This window comes from Pteropus vampyrus, unplaced genomic scaffold, assembly GCF_000151845.1.
Source record: "Pteropus vampyrus isolate Shadow unplaced genomic scaffold, Pvam_2.0 Scaffold74, whole genome shotgun sequence".
NCBI lineage: Eukaryota > Metazoa > Chordata > Mammalia > Chiroptera > Pteropodidae > Pteropus > Pteropus vampyrus.
The window spans coordinates 7,254,050-7,260,151 of NW_011888855.1; positions in this window are offsets into that span (position 1 = coordinate 7,254,050).

Sequence of the window (6,102 nt, forward strand, 5' to 3'; positions counted from 1 at the left end):
AGTGTTTGGGGTTCATCTTAGTTGGGCAGACTAGAGAGGGAGCAATTTACATCTGTCTTCTTGACTTGATTGCTTTCTGTGTGAGCAGGGGCCCTGCCTGTTTTTGCATTCTAATGCATTCCCAGTGTCTAGCCCAAGGCCTGAAACACAACGAACACTCCACAAATGTTTTTTGAGTGAATAAATGGATCAGAAAGGAGGTTTCAATCATGAAACCAGAGATAGGAACAGGGAACTGACTGAAGAAATAAAGAGGGAGGTTCAAGGAGAGAGGTGGGTGTTCTTTCTCACTGATAGCTGTATCTCTGGTTATCTTTACTTTTCATGACTAGAAAAATGTACGGAACAATTTCCTTACCATTGTAGTGCCTGACATATAATGGAAACTCATCCAACAAACAAAAGCAAGTCAAATAAATATTTAACCTAGGTGAAAAATAGATTTCTTTTCTGTGGTCTTAAAAACCAGAAGCAGCCTCCAGATGGTTTTTGCTCAGATGCCAGGACATCAGACATAGCCAGGACCACACCGGAGTTCAGACATCTCATTTTGGGCAGAATGACCTGGCAGGGGGCTCCTACCTGACACATTCAGGGCAGGAGACTTTGTTAACTTTGTACCCTGATTTTAAAATGTTTCGACTCTGGTTTTCAGTACAAAGTGTGATAGGGCTCTTACAAAAACAGGTTTGCGGAAGCAACGCAGGTGAGATCAACACTCCGGACTGCTTAGCATGGCTCCTCTGTGCAGTGGAAACATTGCACCGCATGACTTGGGTAGCTGGAGCTGACTTAGAGGAGCTTAACTGATTTGATTCATCAGTTCACATCACCTTTAATGTGGCACATTAGTAATGCCACCATATTGTAAATGATACATCCACAGAGGCATTAGTCATTATACAAATAGAATTAATAGGTTTCACTACACTTCAAGATAAACATGTTGGAACAGTAACTCCATTCACTCAGGGCCTTTCGAGCTTGCTCAGGGCCCTTACCTGACTGTTAGAATAAATACAAAGTTTTATGGCTTACTTGCTCTGTGTGACTTCACCATCACCAAATGACACAGATTTAGTTTAGAAATTGCAGTTGTATTCATTGAACATTTATTTATTTATCCATGCATTCATTCATTCTCTTACTTTGTAACCTATTGTTTTTTTCCAGGTCAGTTCACAGAGTATTGTGGTTCCCTGACTATTATCATAGGATCCACCAGAACCATTTTATTAACATACAAATGATTAGAATGTCTCAATGAGAGTGAGACAGGAGAACAGGCATTATGTATAGTAGTTAGAGCAGGAGTTTGGGTGTCAGACTCACCAGATTTGAATACTAGCTGGTTATCAATCTGTATAGATTCAGGAATTGACTTCACTTCTCTGAGTCATTTCCTTATCTATAAAATGGCTGTGAAATCCTTCATCTCTCACCATCTCTACATTGCATACCTCTTTTCCTTCTTATGCAGCTCCCATAATGCCAAGCACCTCGAAAAGTTTCCTGGAGACCAGGCAGGCCTCCTGAAGGAGGAATTTATGTTGGTCTGGTAAGGGAAGGTAGGACAGGCTGCAGGAGGGCACGTTTCCCACAGAGGCTACTGTGAAAGCAAAGGTATGTTGATGAGAATGTGATTGTAAGTTGGGAGTAGTGGGGACAGCAGAGACCAGGGAGAAGGAGAATGGTATAGGGGGATAATGGGAGAAGTTAGAAGGGACTATGTTGTAGAAAGCAGAGAATGTAAGATTTTCCAGAACGCATGGAGTGAGGAAGAGGAAGGGCCTAGTGTACAAAATATTTCAACCAAATTCTGTTATATCTTTCAATGATCAGCAAAGCATTTTGTAAACACCAATTCTTATAAATAAAAAAAAAAAAAAACACCCTCCAAGGCAGAGTTAGAAATATTTCTGGGAGTTGTAGGCCCAATTAGGCTGTAGAAAGGCAAGCATTCACAACAGCTAGTTCTTTAATGGCTTAGGGTAGGTGGGGCGGAGATGGGCCTTAGCTTCTTCATTTAGAAAAAGGAGGATGACAATATTTGTAATAATGAGTACATTGTAAGTTTGCTATAGTGCTTAATAAAATATTCAAAGCACATTGCTCATACATAGCATAAAGTATGTCTTTGATCAATATTCACCATGACTATACGCACAGAGAAGTGTTTGGCAAGATGTTACATCAACTTACTGAGTATTTCTATTTGTGTGATTTCAAATAAGTTTTACTCTTTTTATTTACCTTTTCTCTATAATTTGAATTTTTCCAATAAACATGTCATATTTTTATAAAAACTATAAAGCTATTTTAAAAAATCCATACCTAGCAATGAAACTTTTTTGGGAAATGAAGTCTAGAGGGATGCAGCCCTGCCTGTAACAACTTTTCAAATGATCGTACTAACTTAGCACTAAAAACTCCATTGAAGAAAAGGGTCTTTGTTTTACATTTTCGCGACTGAATGGTCTATTATATATGGGAGCTTTTTACAAAACAAGGGGCTCCTCGAAGGTACCTAGAGTCTCCTCCCCTGTAAAAACCCAGATTTATAGCTTTGAAATGACAGATTTTGAAATTTTGGCCTCTGCCTTTTCTATATTCAAGTGCTCAAGGATCTTGGCAACAGAAGACCACCAAATCTGCCAGGGGACTGTGAGCTTCATGAGGGCAGAGCAAGTGCCACTTAAATTTGTAGACTCGGTACTTGGCACAATGCCAGGCATACGGTAGGTACCACATAAATATTTAGGTTGAATGAATTAGTGCTAAATCTAAGGGCTGAGTTTCTTCTTAGGAGGTAGAGAGAGTGGCGATCTATTATGTATTAAAATTTGATTAAGAAATTTTAAAAAAACTAAATGGAAACAAAGTGTTTTTAGGAGCAAATGTAAAACCAAAATCGAAGCAGAAATAATGAACTATAATAACCCTCCTGGGCCACATGCCCATCTCTGGGTGGGATGTCTGGTACCGCGGTTAATAGAAAAGGGGAATAGTATCACGAAGGAAGAAGGAGAAAAGGGACTGGAGAGTATGGTAGGCAGACAAAATCCAGACCAGTAGAGATGTTAAGAGAGTAGTTTAAGGGCTTGGAGTTCCTTAGTTAAGTCCAAGATGGAAACAAATTTGGGGATTATCTGCAATAGTACCAGAGTGAATGAGATCATCTATTAAAGTAAGAAGAAAAGAGGGTCTATTGTCGGATGAAATGAATACACATTTTATGTAACAAATGAATTTGCTAAGAATATTTGCTGATATATCAATGAAAATACATATTTTAAAAACAAACACTTAGATAGCACTTACTATGTGCTAGACACTGTTCTAAGCACCTAACAAGTCTGTAGTCATGTAATCCTCAGTAATTCTATTAAATTGATACTACTATTATCCCCATTTTACAGACAAGGAGGCTGAGGCACAGATTGGTTAAGAAGCTTGTGCGAGTTCACACAGGCAGTAAGTGAGACACTCTATGTTCAAACCAGGAAGTCTGGCTTCAGAGTTCTCACAACTAAGATTTATACAGTTAAAGGCCATCCTAGAGAAGTTTCTATCTCCTTAGCCTCTCCTCAATTCCATAGCACTCCCCGATTTTCACCTGCTGCTCTGGATTTGTGGCAGAGTGCACGTGTGTTTTGGCTTTTCTGAGACTCTATCTCTGAGAATAAAAACTAAGAATGTAGAACTGTGCAGGTCGGTTGAGTTAACTTGGAGAGTGTTTGCCAGCAGGAGGAACAGATGCTGCTTAAGTCAGAAGAAATGAGTGTTCGCTCCAAGCCCTGCTTTAGAAAGCCTCTTTGTTTTATGACTCTGGGTGCAAGCAACCCTTTTAATTTTGTGTTTTGGATTCCAGCCATAGGAGGCCTTCTTTAATGTAGCAGATGGCTGGAGACAGGCTAGCTGGGCTCCTACACTCTCCCTCAAGCAGTCTTCCCTAGAGAGGGCTCTCCGAATTATGTTGCTCTGAAAAAGAGAAGAGAACTTAAAATGGACACATTAAATTTACACCACACATAAAGTAACCACTGCTTTAAGCATCTGTAAACATTTGGAGGTCAGGAAACCCTTTGAGAATCTGATTAATGCTGTAGAATTTTTGTGCAGAAAATTCGTGAATAGGTATATACACAAAAATGAGAATATTTGTTCTAGGGGGCTCATGGAGTCTCTGGTACCCAACCCTGAAGTTTTGAGGGATCTGTGTCCTCGAGGTTCCTGTGCTTCTAATGGAGGCAGCTGTCATTTTTTACTTTCCTTTTCCTTTTTCCAGTCCAGTAGGATTCTCAACTTGTCAGTTGTGAAAATAAGGGTCTGTGGATTATTAAGGAAGCATTTGACATCATAACACTCAAATTTTATTGCAAAAAAATCCTTTCAAATGTTGAATAAAGTCACTTTAGTATATTCTCTGGCTGGCAGAGAACCTTGGCTCATTCTGTTAAAAACTAACCTGAGGTTCTTTTGAAAATTGTAACAATGATTTTTTTTCTCTCTCTTGATTGGATTGTGGGTTATGTCTTTGCACATCATTTCCTTGGGAGTTCACTCTTCTCACAACTTTTCCCAGTTTAGCTCTGGTTCCTGCACTGTTTCCAATACTAAGGATTGAAGGTGGAGTAGTCTGGCAATTGAAGAACAGATACAGAATTTTCAGAACTTGGGAAAGCAGTTTTATCATTTCCAGGACACTGTCTAGAGGAGTCATACAAACTTAGATATTTCTTGCTCTGATGTCTACTTGCCATGTCTGTGTGAGGAAGTGAAAAGCCCTTGAGGAGGCTCTTAGGACCCTTTATGGATCTCCATGATGTCATTCATTCACTGCTCCTGCTATGCTGGGTGACTCCTCCAAACGTCATCACATTCTTTCATTTCTACTGGGTGTGCACTGGTCATTTCAGGAGAATCCTCTGAGCTACAGCCAAGGGTGGAATTGAGATATCTATTAAGGATCTTGAAACCAGAAACAATTTGCCTCAATTACCCTATATTTCAAAATAAAAATTTAAAATATGGAGAGGCTAATTATTCCAGTTCTTCATCTGAAATTTACTTTTTTTGAATTTGGAAAATTCAAGGTGGAGTAGGTCGTGGACTAAATATTTAGGCAGGTTCTTTCCACCAAATGAATAATTAAAGCAATGACGAAAAAAAAAATTAAAGAACAGGCCCATTTTCTCCCTAAACATCAACATCAACCCAATTAAAGAAAAATGATTCTGGGCTTAAATCAGAGTCTCTCAACCTCAGCACTATTGACATTTTGGGCTGGACAATTCTTGGTAGAAGGAAGCTGTCCTCCGTACTGTAGAATGTTTAGCAACATCTCTAGCCACTACCCAGTAGATGCCACTAGCACTACCTTCTTAGGTACAACAACTAAGTTTATCTTCAAACATTATCAAATATGTTCCTTCTCTGGGGGCACAGGCAATCCTGGTTGAGAAGCACAGGCCTAAATTATCCAGAAATATGTTTCTTGACAAGGCAATTAAAATCAAGCATCAAAGCTGCTTTTATCTAATCTTCTTGGTCAGGTGGATGCTAAACTGAAAAAGCAGTTTGTCTATTTTGATACCCCACTGACTACATCTATCTGTTCAGATCATCCTGTTCTACATTTGTTTTTAGATCCCATTTGATTGCCAAAACCAGAGGCTTCCTTACTCCATATCTGGCAGGCCTGTTCGTTTGCTGTCTGATATCTTTTTGACTATATAGATATTTAGTGATTGGTCTGATTTTCTATACCTTTGAAGGTCTGGATAATTTCTCAGTCCTTTGGGGGCATCTGTTGTGCTGTCAAAGTTTCCATTCCTTTCTTCTATGTTATCGTCTTTTCCTGTTTAAGACCCAAACTTAGCCCACCTAGCAACTTACAGAGGTTGGAGTCTCGAGTTGATTTGATCAGTATGTGGACACACAGTTCAGAGAACAAAACTGTTGGCTTTGAGATTGCAAATGTGATTGTTTAAAGGAATCCTCTAATCACAAATTGTTCCTTACATATGTGCAGTGACTGCAAGACAGCAGTTTGTTTTGGAAAGAATTTTACTAGCTGTTTGAAGTGAGGAGTGATTCTAG